The 21,138-nt window shown below is 38.0% G+C and overlaps 1 long non-coding RNA gene and 1 pseudogene across 2 annotated transcripts in view; one reads left to right on the top strand and one right to left on the bottom strand.

The window, feature by feature from the left end:
• Positions 1 to 21,138, top strand: part of LOC117980688 (uncharacterized) — a 199,257-nt gene that overhangs the window by 77,326 nt on the left and 100,793 nt on the right. Inside the window, exon 1 of one of the 2 annotated variants that reach the window (XR_010112303.1) lies at positions 9,229 to 9,630. The exons of the other annotated variant lie outside the window; for it this stretch is intronic. This is a non-coding gene — a long non-coding RNA (uncharacterized LOC117980688). Of the gene's footprint in view, positions 1 to 9,228; positions 9,631 to 21,138 lie in introns of those variants that run through there. 2 annotated transcript variants of the gene reach the window in all.
• Positions 9,842 to 10,432, bottom strand: LOC100978872 (high mobility group protein B3-like; annotated as a pseudogene).

Raw genomic sequence — 21,138 nt, forward strand, 5'->3', positions numbered from 1 at the left:
CTGGAGACAGGAAATCCACCCACATTTGCCAGCAATGTTAGACTATCTGCTTTTGAAGGCAGAGTCCTTGTCTTATACCTCTGTGCAGGTGCAGAGCCCAACATATGGTAGACATTTCATGAATTGTTTTTCTGATTGTATTGATAAGATAAACAGTGGATTCCTTGAGCTTGTAAAATATGCCTCAAACAAATAGGTGGTTTACGGTTTGGAAGACTCTTTTCTACTCTATTTTCTTGGCTACCCATGGTGAGACTTGAAGTATTTGTGCTTTTAGGATAGCAGAAGAGATTTTTTTCCTACCCTGGGAAATCCAGCCCAGTGGCAGTGTGCCGACTTCGTGGTGGTTGTCTAATCCCTCCTGCTTTGGAACACTCATTTGTGCGAGATGTGAAGTCTCCTGCCTTGGATCTGATCATAGAACTATGAAGAAGGGCTTTCACTTCAGTATACTTTATTTTCTTTTCAAGTGTAAGAAAAACAAGGTTGGACCCACACGTAGTCCTGGATACTTTGTTTTCAGCTCTTATTTGTCTTTTCTATTGCATTTTTGGTGACAATAGTGATTCACAACCAAAAGAAGGATTCAGATTTATTCTCTTCAAAAGGGATACTCCCATAATTTCAACTCTGCTGAGGTAGATACAATAAGGGAAGTTAAAGAACCCCAAAGCAAAAGAGTTAGGACAGACTGCAGCAATTTCTGTGGCCTGTGGACACAATCATCTGCCTGTTCTGCCAAGCTCCCCTATGTGGAATCAAACAAGTCTTCAGAGAAAGGAATTCAATTTGTTGTTTTTCTGGTGAGGAATGCAGGAATTTAGGAGACATTGAACACTTACATCTTAACCATGAAAGTTTGGAGAATGTAACCTGGAAAAATATACTTTTATAAATTTAAGCAATATTTGCAAATTCAAATTCCTATAGAGACCAACAAGGTAAGAAACAAATTTGTGAAGTGGGGCAGGTATTAGATGAAAGAAGTGTTAGGGCTGTGGCAGAGTGGTACATTTATGCCTGTTCCAAAGTTATTCAAATTATTGAACATACACACACCTTGGGCCAAACATTTCAGTGGCTATATATAGTTTTTTGGCCATTACTTTAACCCATAGATCCTATCTGGCATTTTGTTTAGGTTGTCCATGTTAGGAAAGTTTTTCCACGTGGGACTTAAGCCTAGATCCGCTTACTGTCATGTGACATTTAAAGAGAGGTATGATTTCAAAAGAACTAAAGATTGAGCTATGTGGAAGCAGGGCCTTCTTAGCCCTTCCTAATTCACCAAAAGCTCGATCTGCTACTACAATGACCCAGTGAGGACTGTGTCTGGACCCTCACTCGGTATTCCTCTCCTTGAGCTCCCCCTAGAGGTCAGAGTCCTCCATTAACAGGCCCCCTGCTGTTACTCAGTATCTTCTGAAAGGTGAGATAAACACGCTGGAATAGGAGTGGTACTGGTGTTGCTGATGCTAAGAAAAGAACAATCAAAAGAGAACCAAGAACAATATTTATATATATTTATTCCTCACGTCTTGTTCAATAAATATTGAGGGCATACTACATGCATAAAATTATGATAGGTGTTCTGGAAAATGCAAAATCACCAATACAATACCTCGCTCTTTGGAGAAACTAAAAGCCCGCATAAAGCAACCATTCTTTCTTCCATCTTAACCATTCGTTCTGACGTCTTACAATTATCTTTCACTAATTTTTCTACTATGTACTTCTTAAGTAATGATGTTCTTAAGAATTCTTTTCGAACTTTCTTTCCTCATTTTACAGACCTTTATTTAGGTACACCTGTTCTTTCTTCTGATTTCAGTTACCACCTATTTTCTGAAGATTTTCACCTTTATATCTCTATATCTCTAGACTGCACCCTTCCTGAGTGACAGACTTAAGCTCACAATTTTCTGCTGTAATTCTCCTTTAGAATATTTCAAAGTCAATTCGAATCCAACATATCCCAATGAAAATTCAAGGCCATAAGTATTTGGTGCCATATGTGCAATACTAGCAATAAGTGCTATGAATCTAGATCACTTTGAGCTGAGATGCCTGGGAAAGTCTTATGGCAGAGGTAGACATGGGCAAGACTTCAACAAGGGATTGTTATTGGGCAACACTGAACAAAATCAGGAGCACACCTATCATTGTTTCTTTTCTTTCTTTGTTTCTTTCTTTTTCTTTCTTTCTTTCTTTTTTTTTTTTGGAGACAAAATCTCACTCTGTCACCCAGGCTGGAGTGTAGTGGTGCATTCACAGCTCACTGTAGCCTTAACTTCCTGGGCTCAAAAGATTGTCCTGCCTTAGCCTCCTCAGTATCTGGGACTACAGGCCAGTGCAGCCACACCTTGATAATTTTTAAATTTTCTGTAGAGATGAGGTCTCACTTATTGCCTAGGCTGGTCTCGATCTCCTGGTCTCAAGATATCCTCCTGCCTTGGCCTCCCTAAGTGCTGGGATTACAGGCATGAGCCACAGTGCACAGCCTTATCCCAATACTTTGGAGGTTCAAGCTCAGTTTTGACCTCTATTACAATCCATATATATATATATATATATTTTTTTTTTTTTTTTAAGTGGAAACTTTCCTCTTGGCAATCTTTTTCATTCTGTCTGTTTTATTTTTCCTCTTCTAATTGAGGAGATTGGAGATTGAAGACCAGACAAGCAGAAGTCCCAGCCATATTCAGCTCACCTCAAAAGTATACATATTTTCCAAACATTTGTAGATTTCTTGATGCCTGGAAACCGAAAAGGACAATCCTGAATCCCAGTTGAGAGGCAGCTTTTGAATGCCAGGCATTTTCTTTATTCACTCTCCCTCCACTTAAGAGTGTGGCTCTGGCTCTGCCTTTGTTTCAGCCAGTAGCTGAATGCAGCCTCTCAGGCTCACAGCACTGCCCTGTAATCCTCTGAAAGGACTGCTGTTCTTTCTGTTCCCTCCCTAGCAGTGTGGCACTTCCAGCTTAAGCAACTCTCAGCCCAACTGAACTCTTTTATAATCCCACCAGGCAAGCTCTTTTGATACTTATTTCAAAATAAAATAGATGTTTTCTTCTTTATATCTTATGCAATGTTGTTTAGAAGGAACATGGAGAGGATTTTCTGTTCCCTGAGTAATCACAGTAGTTGCTTTTCTTCCTAGAATTGTAGATAATTAAGAACATGATTTTTTTTTTTTAAATGTACAACTAGGTACACCATGAAAATCTTAGCTGTGTTGTACTTTTTCATGAGAAAAAAAGTATCCTTTTTACTGTGATAGCCTCGGGGTAAAATAAGTTATACTATCACAGCTTACAAAAAAGGCAATATAGTTGTGAAAATTCACTAGAAAACAAGAGGCTCTATTAAAGAGTTCTAATATCTTGTGGTTTTTCCTTCCACGATGACAGTTATTAAAATTTTTTAAATTTTATTTATTTTTTGTAGCCTCTTTATAGAAAACTGTCCATTTCATTTATCAACCAGAGTTAGAGATCTTTTATAATTGCATCTACTGAAGTTAATTAGGCATATTATATATCATAGCTTGTTTACCATAATGCTGGCTTTGTTCTTGATTGAAGTGTTATTTGGTGAGTCTGTTTAATGAAGGGTTATGTGTTTTCTTTTGTAATTCTAAAAGTCACAAAAAATTTAGCCCAGATGAATAAATGAAGTTAAGAAGCATTTGAAGAAAGAAAGGAAGTCTCCCAATTTTTGCTAGTTTATTAAGCTAGTGCTTGCATTGGAAAGTAGTGAAAAATCTGTTTTGTTTTTAAAGGCAAAACTAGGCAACATCGCACTTGGCTTAGGTTTTGATGGGATAGTCATTTGGCTTTTAAAAATGCATGCTACAGATACAAGAGCATGCACAGACTAGGAACCGGCATGACTTGTTTCAAAGTTAAGGACACAAATATGGTTATAATATAGTCATCTCCACCCTACCTCCACCAATCAATCATTTACTCCCCTGTACCTCTTTTTAGAAAACAAAACAAAACAAAATAAAATGATATCTTTCTTTAAGACCCAACTTCGCTTTCCCTGCTAGGCAAAAAAAAGAAGAAGGAAAAACAAAAACAAAAACAAAAACAAAAACAAAAAAAAAGAAGAAGAAGAAAAATCCAAGAACCCTAGGAAGGGTGACACTTGTCTTGATTCCAACACTAAACAGAAAGGAAACTATCTGCCCTATTAGACTCCTTCTGCCATTGCTGTTCCCTGGCACACAATGTTGATGTTAAGACCTGAGCCTGCAGATTGATGGACAGTGGGTGTGTGCCATCGCTGAGGTATTCTCGCTGTTATATATACCTGCCAGGCCATAGGGGTGTCCTGTATTATGTGCCAAGGTGATAGCTCTTTTTAGTTCATATCACCATGCTCAGCTACTGTTGCTGAAAGCACATAAAATGGGAGGAAACGGTATTTCAGAGGTGTAAAATAGCATGTGTTACACTTCGAGACAGAAGAGGTATGGTCATGTCTAGACAGAGAAATACACTGGAAAACATCACTTTCTAACAGTGGATAACTTTGGACTATAGGATCATAGATGACTTTGTTTCAACTTTCTTAGTCTTCTGCAAGAAAACCACATTACCTTATTATTTAAAAATGTTTTAGTACCCAAAGGAGTAAAAAATCAGTGACAGAGGAAAAAACAAAACCTAGAAGTGATATTATTTTTATTTTTATTATTATTATTTTTGAGATAGGTTCTCACTGTCACCCAGGCTGGAGTGCAGTGGCCCAATCATAGCACTGCAGCCTTGAACTCCTGTCTTCAAACGATCCTCCCACCTCAGCCTCCTGAGTAGCTGGGACTACAGGAACACACCATCATGAATAGCTAATTTTTAATTTTAATTTTTTTTTTTGGAGAGATGGAGTCTCCCTATGTTGTCCAGGCTGGTCTTGAACTCCTGAGCTCAAGTGGTCCTCCCACCTCAGCCTTCCAAAGTTTTGTGATTATAGGCATGAACCACTGTGTCCAGCTAGTAATATTTTAAAAAGTGTTATGGAGCAGTACTCAAGCTGTATAAGAAGAAGAAAATGAAAAAATGAATTCATCAGATTTAAGGAAAACATTGATGTAGGAATCCAGTTCTCAAATAAAGCCTGGATCTGGGTACTGGCAGATTCTGTGGAGAAGGTTATAGAGAAATAAGAAAGAATGTAGGGCTGAATTCAGCACGGAAGGTTTTCTCACCTGTTTTTTCTATCTCAAAGGTGCCACCCACAGAGATGCCTGAGAATTTTGCTTAGTCCTTCACTCCCTTCTATTTCAGGATTTAGCTTTATGTCTTTGTTTTCCTGCATCTTGAATGTGATATATCAAAGTATAAATATTTTTATGCTCATCCTGGTTGGTGTCCTCTGAACTTCTTGGATCTGTTGTTTTGTGACTTTGAGGGGAGACAACCGTCTTGCCCTGCTCAGGTGCAACAGCAGATAACATGCAGATTATCAACTAAAGTAACTAGAATCAGTCATTAACTATGCCCCTTGTCCCTCTTCCTATCTCCTTTTGGCTTTATTACTATTAAGGCATAGTAAAACCAACAGACCAGGAGATAACCGCCATTGAAAAGGTAGTTTATTATACTCTCAGATCCCAAGAGAAGGAGTACAGGTCATGCCACAGAGGCCACATAGGGAAGCGCCAGGGTTGGTCCCAAAGCAGAGGGAGAGGGGAAAACTGGTGCCCACGAGCCTTCACCATAGTTTCTATGGGGAAAATGGGCAAGGCAGGGCACTCAGGCTTAGAAAGGGAGAGCTTGAAAATTCCAGCAAGTTCTGGGGTATGGGGGTTGTCCCTAGTTGTCTGGCATCTAGCCCTGGGGTGAATTTCAGCAGGTGTATAGTGGCTTGGAGTGTGAGATAAGGGAGGTGGTTGAGGGTATAGACTCTGAATTGGTTCATTTGTATTTGAATAGTGTGCCACTGGGGAGGAGAAACCCCTTTGACAAGAGCGGGGACAAAGGAGGCAGGAGGCTAAGGCAAGATGACTCAGGCATATTATCAGGTTGTCCAGAATTTGATGTATCTGGCATATGCATGTAGGATAGATAAAGCATCAAGCTTACAGAAGCAGGCGACATGGTTAATATACCCTTCTCCCTCTCATCCTCTTTCTCTCTCCCTCTGGCTTTCATACCCCTGTGAAGAGGCTTATGACAAAGGTCCAGTGTACTTTGCTAATGCGTGGTGGGTGGAGAGCAGTGGGAGAGTTGAAAATGGGATGGGGGCAACAGGATGAATCTCCACTCTTGGGTGCCTCACAGCATCCCCAGTTACCTAAAGAACTTCACTTTACTGAAGAAGTCTTTCGTGTGTAAAATCATAGCTAAGGAAGATGTATCATTAAACTAGTGATAGCTGTGTTATCAAAAATTACCCTAATAATAATGAATAATTTTAAAATTATTAAAATGCCTTTATGCATAATTTTTACTCCAAATTTGAATACTTATTAAGCTATGTATGTGTATATATATGGTTTAGAAAATACATATTTAGAAAATATGAACTATATATTTTACAATCTTGATTTGTATATTAAAAATATAAACCCTATATTGTATGTTTTATATTACAAATATATTTATATATGAGATATTACAAATGTTATAAGAATTTAAGTGACAATGCATTTAGTACACATGGCATTGACCATTCTTACCAACCTCGAACTTTCTAAATCACGAGTCTCCTTCAAAACCTATTTAAAGTTCCACATCCTTGGGGAACTTGGGAGTAAGCCTTGCTCCCTAACAGGCTAATCCTGCTCATGGTATTGCAGCACTGATTACACTTGCTAATCTACCCCAGGTTATGGCCAGTCCTGGCCACAGGACTGCCACAGTGTTCTCCAAATAAAGGTTTTTTTCCTGAATATTTCTGATAAGAATACTCCTAAACCTGAGTTTTGATCTTGAGTGTCATTATCTCTCTCTTCCAACTCCCCATGTCCTCACATTCTGTATGCTCAATTCAAGATACTAGAATTCTATCTTGACCTATGTTTTGAGTTTTTGCAATGTTATCCTGCCTTGCTGCTTAGACCTGCTAAAGGGTTTCTGCCAGTACAGAAGCCCAGTCTTTGTACATTATAGATTTCCCAGATGGTGATGACAAGCCTGTCTCTACTGCCAAGTATCTCCTTCTACTGTTATTGATGTGTCCTGCCACCCCAAAGCTGCAATTTACTAACAGATGAGTCTATTTCTAAATCCTGGACATTATCTTAAATTAAACCTTACCTTGAGTAACTAGCCATGCCTAGATGATGAGTTATAAAATAATATACTAAGCATTCCAGCTAGTTTTGCTCTCTTCTCACACACTTTATATCAAACACATTGACTTGTTTTGCAGCCAACTGGGTTCGGGGAATCACTTCTCCTGTTACATTTGGAGGAGCTGTACTTCCTCCTGTCTACAATTCATCCTTCCACTTGAGCTTCGAATTCTCCCTGCTCCCTGCTTCTGAGATCTCTCACATGTGATTATTTGATAAATGTCTACCTCCCACAGTAGGCTGTAATTTGTAGATCAGTGATCTTATTCTATTTTTGATTCCTATTGCACCCGTAATGCCTGGTAGACTGCCTGGCACATAGTAAGTGCTCAATAAATATCTGTTGAATAAACAAATGAAAATGCTAAGGCCCTTGAAGTATGGGACTGTATAATGTAAACTCCATCTTAGAATCTACTGTCATGTTACTCAGACTCTCAAAATATATGTAAATGATGAATGAAGACACTCTTGAAGAAATATATAATTTAATGCTGTGTTAGAATTCATAGGCTTCAGAAGATTAATCTTCAATTTCAGAGAAAAGTATTCTGCATAGAAGTTTAGACCTAAATAAAAGAAGACATATCCCTAGGTAAAAGTTCAGACTAGCTGTCAATGATATGGTGCATTCCTAGGCTCATTTTGATGGTCAATATCCACATTCCTTTTTTGAAATCTGTTGAAATAATTTTCTCCTTTTCATATGGGCAAGAAAACAGAATTGGTTTGATCAAAAGACTCAATGCAGTTTCTAACCATTGCACAAGCCAATAAAAGGCTCACTCTGTGTTCATTTTTGGGTTAGTCCACATCTCCATCATTTATTATGGAATGTAACTGGTATTTCCTGCTTTCACAAAGAAACATAAACCCCAGTTGAAATGTCAAGAACTCAAAAGGATGGGGCTGTGTTCTCTCCATTCGTAAAACAAGAAATCCTCCCTCCGCAAAAATCCCAAATAAGACCTGAGGGCCTAACAACAGCAGTCCCAGTTCTGTTTGCTCTGTAGCAGTGCTGTCCAGTAGAAACTTAATGCCAGTTTCTTAAATATAAGCCACATGTGTAATTTAAAATTTTCTAGTATCCACATTTAAAAAAAGGTAAGAGAAATGTTGAAAATAGTTTTAGTAATGTATTATTAAAATGTAATGCTGTTTATTTAATTTTAAAAATATTTCAGCATTCTAAACATACAAAAAAAACCAGAATGTTGGAGATCATGTTTAAGTACAGAAGGTTCTTGAACTTTCATTGATGCAGTGGCTCTTTGCTTTGTTGACAATGAAATGTTCTACAGTTTCTTTAAAAACAAATGGCTTAAAAACTACCACACTTAACTGAAAAAAAAGCAAAAACAAAAAGTAAATACTTTTCAAGCCAGCTGACCACCTTTTGTTCACAGCTAGGAATGGTAGCAGAATGCTATGTGGTTAGATACAGAAACAAGACAACCTGAAGCTAAATGGATGCCCAGTGCATAGTCAACAGGCCCAGCCTCACAGTGCACAGCCTGAGCTATGGCCACTCCCAGAGGCATCTTCTACCACAGCCTCAACATCAAGCAAAGAGCATCAAGAGTTTGTCTTGGTTGTTTTGTTCGTTTTACAAACTATGGATATATGCAATTGATAACTCAGGATTTCTAGCTAATAACCATGTAGTTAACACTACCTTACAAATTAAAAAAAAAAAATGCCAGAAGCACCTTTAAATGCCTTATCACACTAACAGCAAAGCACACAGAGTGAGGAGAGCATGAAGTTGCCTTTTCATTTTAAAAATATTTGGAAATATGTACAACTTTGATATAGTTTCAGGGTGCTCTAGACCCACTTGACCACTTCATGTAAAGAGTTTCTAGTTTGAGAAACAACAATATGATCATAATCAAACTCTGTAATTAAAACTAATGAGGGCAACAGACACTTCTCAAATAAGAGATGTGACAATTACAGCTCTCCCCTACTTCAAGGCAGGTGTCCCCAACCCCTGGGCCATAGATAGATACCAGTCAGTGGCCTGTTAGGAACCAGGCCACACAGCAGGAGGTGAGTGGCAAGTGAGCAAAGCTTCATCTGTATTTACAACCACTCCCCATGGCTCACATTACCATCTGAGCTCCGCCTCCTGTCAGATCAGCAGCAGCTCTCATAGGAGAGCAAACCCTGTTGTGAACTGTGCATACGAGGGATCTAGTTTACCTGCTTCTTATGAGAATCTAACTAATGCCTGATGATCTGTCACTGCCTCCCATCACCCCCAGAAAGACTGTCTAGTTGAAGGAAAACAAGCTCTGGGCTCCCACTGATTCTACGTTATGGTGAGTCATATAATTATTTCATTATATATTACAATGTAATAATAATAGAAATAAAGTGCACAATAAATGTACTGTGCATGAATCATCCCAAAGACCATCTCCCGACCCATCCATGGAAAAACTGTCCCACAAAACTGGTCCCTGGTTCCAAAAAGGTTGGAGACTGTTGCTCTAAGGTATTCACAAGGAGACAAACAGTTTTTTAAATTTTTTACTCCTCTTCCTCCTCCTTATTTTCCTTCCTCCTCATTTTCTTTGTTGTCCTCTTCCACCTTTTTCCAGGCAACTTTAGTGGAACCCTTTGGGCCATCAAACTTTCCTTTAGACTTACAGTCAGCAACATCCTTCTCATACTTCTTCAGCTGTGCCACCTTAGTGATGTAAGGCTGCTTTTCACTGTCATTTAAGTTATTCCACATCTCACCCAGCTTTTTGACACGTCTCCAATAGAGATGTCAGGGTTTGTGGATTTGATCTTGTGGCAGAATTCTGAATAGAAAAGGAAGAATCCAGATGGTGGCCTTTTGGGGGCGTTAGGGTTCTTCTTCTTGCCTCCCTTAGCTGGTTCTTAATTCTTCATCTCCCAATCATAGTGTACTTTATCTGCCTTCGCCATTTCGTCAAATTTAGACTTCTCTTTCCCAGACATTGTCTTCCACCTCTCAGAGCAATTCTTGGAAAATTCTGTAAAATTAATAGGGAACTCTAGATTTTTCTTTTTATGTTCTTCTCTGCCCATCTGCACAAAGAAGGCATAGGCAGACATCTTGCCCTTTGGTTTCTTCGGGTCAACTTTATCCATCCTGACTGTATTGTTCCAATATATTTTATTTAGCTTAAAATATCAAAAAAGTCATTTCAACATGTAATCAATATGAAAATTATTGAGATATTTTACATTTTTTTCCTATACTAAGTCTTTGTAATCTGATGTTTACTTTACACTTCAATTCAAACTAGCCAAAATTTGAGAGCTTAATCGCAGGGTGTGGCTAATGGTTACACATTGGGCAGCACAGTTCTAGAATATGCTTCTGCGCTATTGTTTCCCATACAATTGAGAGAGATGTCCACATTTATTTCTACTGCAACCATTGGTACCATAATGAGGAAAGGCCAGCTGTTGAAATCTCTGTAAAGTTTTAATAGATTCAGTAAGTAAGATCTAACCAAGTGCTTGAGTTCTCTCCAAGCCTCTGCTCACTGCAGCTGCAGTTGCTAGATTAAGCTCAGCTTTGATACAATGTGACTGGGTTCATGCTGCTGCTCTTATTGCTGCCATCATTATACAACCTTGTCCAGGCTCACTGTGGCCAGACACAGGAAGAACTCTTTTTCCTTTCATGTCAAGTACAGCCAAGTGTGCTTAAGCCAAAACTGACTCGACATCTCAGTCCTACAGCTTTTGTCAGATTCACTCACATGTATACTTTCTGTTTTTCTTACTCTGGGTAACTCTAACGATCAGAAAGCATCCTTCTAGGCCAAGTACCTATAAATGCTAATAATAATAATAAGTAACAAGTAGCTATAAATGCTAGAATAATATATATATGAATTTTTAAATTTATTTTTTTGAGACAGGGTCTCACTGTTGCCCAGGCTAGAATGCAGTGGTGTGGTTATAGCCCACTGCAGCCTCAAATTCCTGTACTCCAACAATCCTCCCTCCCACCTCAGTCTCCTGAGTAGCAGGGACCACAGGTGCACAGCACCATGTCTGGCTAATTTTTTAATTTTTTGTAGAGATGGGGTCTCTCTATGTTGCCCAGGCTGTTCTTGAGCTCCTGGACTCAAGCAATCCTTCTGCCTTGGCCTCTCAAAGTGTTGGGAATACAGGTATGAGCCACCCCACCACAGCCAGCTGAAATTTTTTTTTTTTTTTTTTTTTTGAGATGAAGTCTTGCTCCTGTCGCCCAGGCTGGAGTGCAATGGCACGATCTTGGCTCACTGCAACCTCCGTCTCCCAGGTTTAAGTGATTCTCCTGCCTCAGCCTCCTGAGTAGTTGGGATTACAAGTGCATGACACCACCCCTGGCTAATTTTTGTATTTTTAGTAGAGACAGGGTTTTACCATGTTGGCCAGGCTGGTCTCAAACTCCTGACTTCAGGCGATCCGCCCGCCTTGGCCTCCCAAAGTGCTGGGATTACAGGCATGCGCCACCGCACCTGGCCCTGAATAATATTTTTTAAATAAGGTTTTAACAGACAGGACAAATAAAATTGTGGAGAATTAATAAACCAAGCTTTAGTGTCATGAGAATAGCATAAGTTTTCTTAAATTTTCTTATGTAGTAAATTACAAAGATTATACTGTGGATTCTGATAATTTCCAGCTCATCTTTACTAGAGAGTGATTGATAGTAGATCTAACCTAAGATGATTTTGTTGATTTTTCAAATTGTGTTGCCTGGACCTAATGCATCTGCAGAGCCTGCTGCTGGGGGCCCTGGGGCAGAGGAGAGAGGCAGGTGTGGATAAAGGGTAGCAGGCAGCAGGGCATTGGCTTCTCATTCTCTTCTTCCCAAACCTCCACCATTGTCTTCCATTGTTTTTCTTTCAATGCTTCTGGGCAAGATCCGGTATGGATAAATGGTTTCTGTGCCCAATTTTTAAAAGCCCACCTACCTAAGGGAATTGTCTCTGTTTTGATTCAGTCTGCATATTTTTTTGTGCTCCCCATATTACATTTTTATCCTGCCATCTGTGCTGAGATGTCCACTTTTTCCTTAGAGGCTTTACTACTAAGCACTGTCTTTGCTTGTGCAACTGTTCAAAGAAAAATCTTTCAGTACCACATCTTTTAAGCTCATTTTTATTGTGTGTGTGTGTTTTTTTTTTTTTTTTTTTTTGGCTTTCTGTTTATTTAAGTAATATTCTTACTGTGGGGGAAGAAACTCAATAGAAAAAAGGACATAAAAGTCATCCATAATCACATCACACAGAGATAAAAATGTTAACATTTTGATAATTTCCTCCTGAATTTTAGTTCGTGTATATTTTAAACTAAATTTGAATCATCTTTTATGTGTTTTTCATTATTGTGATCTTGTGTCTATTTCATTAAAGCATAATCATTATTAACTTTAAAATTCTTTTTTTTTAATTTTTAAAATTATACTTTTGTCAATTTTGGCTTCTGTTGCCATTGCTTTTGGTGTTTTAGTAATGAAGTCTTTGCCCATGCCTATGTCCTGAATGGTATTGCCTAATTTTTCTTCTAGGGTTTTTATGGATTTTGGTCTACATTTAAGTCTTTAATCCATCTTTAATCCATCTTGAGTTAATTTTTTGTATAAGATGTAAGGAAAGGATCCAGTTTCAGCTTTCTGCATATGGCTAGCCAGTTTTCCCAACACCATTTATTAAATACAGAATCCTTTCCCTATTGCTTGTTTTGGTCAGGTTTGTCAAAAATCAGATGTTGGTAGATGTGTGACATTGTTTCTGAGGCCTCTATTCTGTTCCATTGATGTATATATCTGTTTGGTACCAATACCATGCTGTTTTGGTTACTGTAGCATTGTAGTATAGTTTGAAGTCAGGTAGTGTGATGACTGCAGCTTTGTTTTTTGCTTAGGATTGTCTTGACTATGCAGGCTCTTTTTTGGTTCCATATAAAATGTAAAGTAGTTTTTTCCAATTCTGTGAAGAATGTCAATGGTAGCTTGATGGGGATAGCATTGAATCTATAAATTACTTTGGGCAGTATGGCCATTTCCATGATACTGATTCTTCCTATCCATCAACGTGGAATGTTTTTCCATTTGTTTGTGTCCTCTCTTCTTTCTGTGAGCAGTGGTTTGTAGTTCTCCTTGGATAGGTCCTTCATATCCCTTGTAAGTTGTATTCCTAGGTATTTTATTCTCTTCGTACCAATTGTGAATGGGAGTTCACTCATGATTTGGCTCTCTGTTTGTCTATTTTTGGTGTATAGCAATGCTTGTGATTGTTTGCACATTGATTTTGTATCCTGAGACTTTGCTGCAAGTTGCTTATCTGCTTGTGAAGATTATGGGCTGAGACCCTGGGGTTTTCTAAATATACAATCATGTCATCTGCAAACAGAGACAATTTGACTTCCTCTTTTCCTAACTGAATATTCTTTATTTCTTTATCTTGCCTGATTGCCCTTTCCAGAACTTCCAACACTATGTTGAATAGGAGTGGTGAGAAGGGGCATCCTTGTGTTGGTTTTCAAAGGGAATCCAGTTTTTGCCCATTCGGTATGATACTGTCTGTGGGTTTGTCATAAATAGCTCTTTTTATTTTGAGATACATTCCATCACTGCCTAGTTTGTTGAGAGTTTTTAGCATGAAGGGCAGTTGAATTTTATCAAAGGCCTTTTCTGCATCTATTGAGATAATTGTGTGGTTTTTGTCATTGGTTCTGCTTATCTGATGGATTACGTTTATTGATTTGCATATGTTGAACCAGCCTTGCATCCCAGAGATGAAGCTGACTTGATTGTGGTGGATAAGCTTTTTGCTGTGTTGCTGGATTATCTTTGCCAGTATTTTACTGAGGATTTTCACATCGATTTCATCAGGGATATTGGCCTGAAATTTTCCTTTTTTGTTGTGTCTCTGCCAGGTTTTGGTATCAGGATGATGCTGGCCTCATAAAATGAGTTAGGGAGGAGTCCTTCTTTTTCTGTGGTTTGGAATAGTTTTAGAAAGAATGGTACCATCTCCTCTTTGTATCTCCAGTAGAATTCGACTGTGACTCTGTCTGGTCCTGGACTATATTTGGTTGGTAGCTATTAATTGCTGCCTCTATTTCAGAACTTGTTTTTGGCCTTCTCAGGGATTCTTCTTCTTCCCGGTTTAGTTTTGGGAGGGTATATGAGTCCAGTAATTTATCCATTTTTTTCTAGATTTTCTAGCTTATTTGCATAGAGGTGTTTATAGTATTCTCTGATGATAGTTTGTATTTCTGTGGGATTGGTGGTGATATCCCCTTTATCATTTTTAATTGCACCTATTTGATTATTGTCTCTTGTTTTCTTTATTGGTCTGGCTAGTGGTCTATCTATTTTGTTGATCTTTTCAAAAAACCAGCTCCTGGATTCATTGATTTTTTGAAGGGTCTTTCATGTCTCTATCTCCTTCAGTTCTGCTCTGATCTTAGGTATTTCTTGTCTTCTGCTAGCTTTTGATTTTGTTTGTGCTTTCTTCTCTAGTTCTTTTTATTGTGATGTTAGGGTGTCGATTTTAGATCTTTCCTGCCTTCTCTTGTGGGCATTTAGTGCTATACATTTCTCTCTACACACTGCTTTAAATGTGTCCCAGAGATTCTGGCACATTGTGTCTTTGTTCTCATTGGTTTCAAAGAACATCTTTATTTCTGCCTTCATTTCATTATTTATCCAGTAGTTATTGAGGAGCAGGTGGTTTAGTTTCCATGTAGTTGTGCAGTTTTGAGTGAGTTTTTTAATCCTGAGATCTAATTTGATTGCACTGTGGTCTGAAAGACTGTTTGTCATGATTTCCGTTCTTTTGCATTTTCTGAGGAGTGTTTTATTGTCAATTATGTTGTCGATTTTAGAATAAATATTATGTGGTGCTGAGAAGAATGTATATTCTGTTGATTTGGAGTGGAGAGTTCTGTAGATGTCTATTAGGTCAGCTTGGTCCAGAGCTGAGTTCAAGTCCTGGATATCCTTGTTAATTTTCTGTCTCATTGATCTGTCTAATACTGATAGTAGGGTGTTAAAGTCTCCTACTATTATTATGTGGGAGTCTAAGTCTCTTTGTAGGTCTCTAAGAACTTGCTTTAGAAATCTGGGTGCTCCTGTATTGGGTGCATATATACTTAGGATAGCTCTTCTTGTTGCATTGATCCCTTTACCATTATGTAATGACCTTCTTTGTTTCTTTTTAGCTTTGTTGAATTAAAGTCTGTTTTATCAGAGACTAGGATTGCAATCCATGCTTTTTTTGCTTTCCATTTGCATGGTAAATATTTCTCCATCCCTTTATTTTGAGCCTATGTGTGTCTTTGCATGTCAGATAGGTGTCCTGAATACAGCACACCAATGGGTCTTGACTCTTTGTCCAATTTGCCAGTCTGTGTCTTTTAATTGGGGCATTTAGCCCATTTACATTTAAGGTTCATATTGTTGTATGTGAATTTGATTCTGCCATTAAGATGCTAGCTGGTTATTTTGCCCATTAGTTGTTGCAGTTTCTTCATAGTATTGATGGTCTTTACAAGTTGGTATGTTTTTGCAGTGGCTGGTACCGGTTGTTCCTTTCCATGTTTAGTGCTTCCTTCAGGAGCTCATGTAGGGCAGGCCTGGTGGTGACAAAATCTCTCAGCATTTCCCTTACTCTAAAGGATTTTATTTCTCCTTCTCTTTTGAAGCTTAGTTTGGCTGGATATGAAATTCTGGTTTGAAAATTCTTTTTTTTTTTCTTTCTTTCTTGAGATGGAGTCTCACTCTGTGGCCCAGGCTGGAGTGCAGTGGCATGATCTCAGCTAACCACAAAATCCACCTCCTGAGTTCAAGCAATTCTTCTGCCTCAGCCTCCTGAGTAGCTGGGATTACAGGTGTGCGCCACCATGCCCGGCTAATTTTTGTATTTTTAGTAGAGACAGGGTTTCACCATGTTGGTTAGGCTGGTCTCGAACTCCTGACCTCATGATCTGCCCACCTCAGCCTCCCAAAGTGCTGGGATTACAGGCATGAGCCACTGTGACTGGTCCAAAAATTTTTTCTTTAAGAATGTTGAATATTGGCCCCCTCTCTCTTCTGGCTTGTAGGGTTTCTGCTGAGAGATCTGCTATTAGTCTGATGGGCTTCCCTTTGTGGGTAACTCGACCTTTCTCTCTGGCTGCCCTTAACATTTTTTTCTTCATTTCAACCTTGGTAAATCTGATGATTATGTGTCTTCGGGTTGCTCTTCTCAAGGAGTATCTTTGTGGTGTTCTCCGTATTTTCTGAATTTGAATGTTGGCTTGCCTTGCTAGGTTGGGGAAGTTCTCCTGGATATTATCCTGAAGAGTATTTTCCAACTTGGCTCCATTCTCTCCATTACTTTCAGGTACACCAATCAAACATAGATTTTGTCTTTTCACATAGTCCCATATTTCTCAGAGTCATTGTTTCTTTTCACTCTTTTTTCTATAACCTTGTCTTCTCACTGTATTTCTTTGAGTTGATCTTCAGTCTCTGATATCCTTTCTTCTGCTTAATCAAGTCAGCTGTTGATACTTGTGTATGCTTCACGAAGTTCTCATGCTGTGTTTTTCAGCTCCATCAGTTCATTTATGTTCTTCTCTAAACTGGTTACTCTAGTGAGCAATTCGTCTAATCTTTTTTCAAGGTTCTTTTTCTTTCATTTTCTGGGATCTCTCTCTCTCTCTACATATGTGTGTGTGTGTGTGTGTGTGTGTGGTCTTGAAAGTTTTAAGGAACAGTGATCAGTTATTTAGTAGAGAGGAAGGTTTGTCTGACATTCTTCTCATGGTTAGACTGGAGACATGACTTATTACTGGTGATGTTGTCCTTCATACCTGGGCAAGATAGTGTTGGATAGTTTTCTCCACTATAAAATTTCTTCCCCTTCCTCTCCCCCCTTTTTTTAATCTTCCTTCATATTCGATTCTTTGGAAGCAAATCATTAAGAACAGTCCATATTTAAAGATTTAGGGTAGTAATCATTAAGTTTCACCTCCTGGAAGGGTGATGTCTTTCACATTTAATTGTATTTTGAGATTTCCTTCATTTGCACTTGACTTGTGAATTTTTATCTGCCTTTTAAAAAAATTGTTAATCTGTATCATTTTTTTTGTATGCTACTTTTACAGTTGAATTCTATTTTACAAGCCAATGTATACCTCTTTGTCTTTTATCAGAGGAATTTCTCAAGATTTTATCTTTACTGATTGATTTCTAAGGGATGCTACTTGCTTCTAACATCATGTTAATCAGCAATGTAGGCTCTGGCATAGCTTACCAACCCTAAGAGTGTCAGGGAGTTGCTCTGTGTAATGGTGGAGTACTCAGCTGTCTTCTCCATGGTGGTTGAGTTCTCTGGATGGGATCAGCTTTCTTCACATGTCACTGAAGTGAAAGGGGACAATTGAAACCTATTTTGACAGGGTGAGTCATTTCTAAGCAGGCAATGTGACCTAAAAAGAAATCTCTTATTTTGTAATACCATAATCTTTCTGGTTCAAATTTTAATAGCTACCATTTGTGCGTTTGGCATTATCCTGGATGCTTTATGTGTAACATTTTATTTCATCTTCCCAACATTCCTAAGGGTAAGCCTTGTTAAGATGACAAACTCCTCCTAGGAAATGGCAGAAGTTTGAAAATAAGCCCATCTTACTTCTATACCTGTGCTCTTTTCTGCTGCACCAATCCCCTAGTAGACAGAAAAATCCCTGACAGCACATTTCTTCTGCTTCCTACCCTTTCCTGGAACTTTCCAAAATGTTACTATTTATCTGATTCGGGCTCAGAGTCAAATAGGCAATTTTACTGTCCTGCTTCCATTAAGTAGTGCAAAAATCAGTAAGTGGTGGTCTAATGCAGACACACAACAAATAAAACAGTAAAAGTCATGATGTGAAATTGTAAGGAGAGAAGAAAGCCTACCTTAAATAAATTCAATTCAACAAACACTAAATTAGCCCCCTGCTATATGGAGATCCTTGGGAAGATAAAAGAGTGAATTAGGCACAGTATTTGTACATTAGGAACTCTCAGATTTTGATTGAAGGAAACCAAAATATTTCTCTCCAAAATAGTGAGCACTGTTGAATTACAAACACTGAAAACACAGGGGAACACTCTGTCTCAGGCTCTGCTTGCCTGATAGCAGGCCATCAATCCTTCCTTAAGACAGAACTTGCTTATCAGCCCAGAGAAGTCACCAGAGAAGTTTTCAGGAGGCACCAGAAAAAATTGCAGACACATTTTACTATCTTCCTACATTTTCCTACCTTTTGAAAGACTGAAACTGCTCTCTCCTTTGTCTTTCTACTATATCGGATTGATGGTTCTTTGTTGAAATACTATTTAAGCAAGTCCCATAAGTCACTGCCTTGAGAGAGAAATACTTTTGAACTGAGGCCTCTCCTGCATGATGGGTACAGCATGCATTAATAAACTTCCATTTGTCTCTTTTGTTAATCCAATGTTTGTTTTCAGGAAACTCTCTCAACAAAGAACCTAAAAAGGAAAGAAAAGAAATTATGTTTTCTCCCCTACATAATAAATAAGCATGAGTTGCTTTTTATAAGAATGGGAGTATCCAGAACATGAGACTGTATCACGACAATAAGGATCACAGTCAGAGGGCTTGTCTCCATTGACATTTAAGCACCATGCTCTGAGCCCTGAGTCAGTGCTCAGTTGGAAAGAATGACCTCAAGTGGCATGTTGTGTTTTAGCCAAGAAATTGCAAATTTTACAGGACTTAACAAGTTTAATAGACCGTTCAACTTCTCCCTAGTATACAAGGGAGAGAGTATAAAAAATATACAAGACTTTTTTATTTCAACATTTTTATATTTACCTAGATTTGTATAAAGTAGACACTTCCCAGACTTTGCAGAAAGTTACTAAACATTAGCTCGGCATAGCAAAATATTTCTAATATTATTGTCTTAATATTACCCACATAAATTGATTATAAATTTTTTTCTCCCACTGTGAGTAGTGTCATTTTTTAAAAACCTAATGCATTTCAAGGAAACAGAACATATTTATGATAGATAGTTCAGTTGGTATTTGCAATGTCCAAGTTGACTTGGAAAAATTGAAACTTACCATACTATTATTCCAAAATTTGATCTTAAGTGCCCAAAGTATGTTTAAATCTTAGCTTATAAAGTGCATCTGAAACTAAAATGTTACAGATTTTTTAAGCTCAAGACTATATGTACAATCTTCTATCTGATTTGAAATATTTTATTTCAGATTTCAGTGGGGTTATCTTCAAATCTGGTATTTGTTGAAATGGTGTTTGTTCAAAAGTTGGACATTCTGTTACACATTATCTAATTTGGTGGCATTAGTAAGTGGTACCAAGTTTCCTGTGTGCAGTCTGTGTCCCTCTGCAAAACTTGTAAAGGGAATCCTAAGCAGACATTGGCAGTTTAAGATTTTTATAATCTTAGTGTACTAAAGTTTAAAAATACATAAGTTCTATCAAAGAAGGTAAGTAGAAAAGTACTGTATTTGCTTCAGGGACGTGATATGAACTCTTGCCTTATGTTTTAACTACATTTCAAATTGCAAGAAGTCAAAAAAGATAAAACTTTATGAGACTATAGTTATTTCTTGTGCAACACTTGCTAGTAAAAATTCTTCTCTGCCTTCATTTATCTTTATTTTTACTTTAAAAGCTAAAGCCAAGCCAGGAAGAGGAAGACAAGATGAGAAACCCCAAATCAAGGCAAACATTGCTTTAGCAAAGGATAGAATTGTGAAATAAACCAGAAGGAACGTTATCATGCCTGTCATCTAGGTATCTCCCCACATCTCCCCCATTGCAAAAAAAAAAAAAAAACTTGCTTTCTCTTGATATTCTTTCTGTAAAATAGATACTGTTAGAGAAAATATTTCTGCGTTCTTATCTTGTAGAAAAATGTGTCATATGAAATGTATTTCTTTCTCTTATTTCCAGCTGATAGAAATATGAAAGATATTTAAGCCTTGCCCAGACGTTGAACAGATTTCTTAATTAATACTGTAAAGGCTAAAACAAAAACACTTTAAAAAGGGCTTAAATTTTATAATCACCTGCACATTTTGGGCTACATCTGAGTTTCAAACTCATATGAAGGTTTCAGAAGATTCTCTATTTCTTCTTATTTTCAGGTATATATACCTAAGTAGAAGGTATTTCGAGAGCTTTTTAAAAAAGATGGGCAGGGCATGGTGGCTCATGCTTGTAATCCCAACACTTTGGGAGGCCGAGGCGGGTGGATCACAAGGTCAGGAGATCGAGACCATCCTGGCTAACACGGTGAAACCCCATCTCTACTAAAAAGAATACAAAAAATTAGCTGGGCATGGTCGCAGGTGCCTGTAGTCCCAGCTACGCGGGAGACTGAGGCAGGAGAATGGCATGAACCCAGGAGGCGGAGCTTGCAGTGAGTGGAGACTGTGCCACTGCACTCCAGCCTGGGTGACAGAGCGAGACTCCACCTCAAAAAAAAAAAAAAAAAAAAAAAAAGATGGCATTTTGGCATCTTTGCTTCCAGCAGTAGTTGGTCAAAGAGCTTCTTTAAAAATTCTATCAACTTTGCATTTCATGAAAGTGGCTAAAAAGAAGAGTCAAAAGCATAGCATTTAAAATATTTTTATTCTAGTCAATTCTGGAAAAAAAATGTTGATGGCCTGAAAGGCGAAGATAATTACTACATGATACTAAATATAAAGCACTAAATGTCTTCAATTAAACTGAAATTTTTGATTATTTTAATGAGGGAATCAAATCAGTGGATTAGTTAACAAAAATAATTGATCCATTATAGGGACAAAAAAG

This window comes from Pan paniscus, chromosome 5 (assembly GCF_029289425.2).
Source record: "Pan paniscus chromosome 5, NHGRI_mPanPan1-v2.0_pri, whole genome shotgun sequence".
Taxonomy (NCBI): domain Eukaryota; kingdom Metazoa; phylum Chordata; class Mammalia; order Primates; family Hominidae; genus Pan; species Pan paniscus.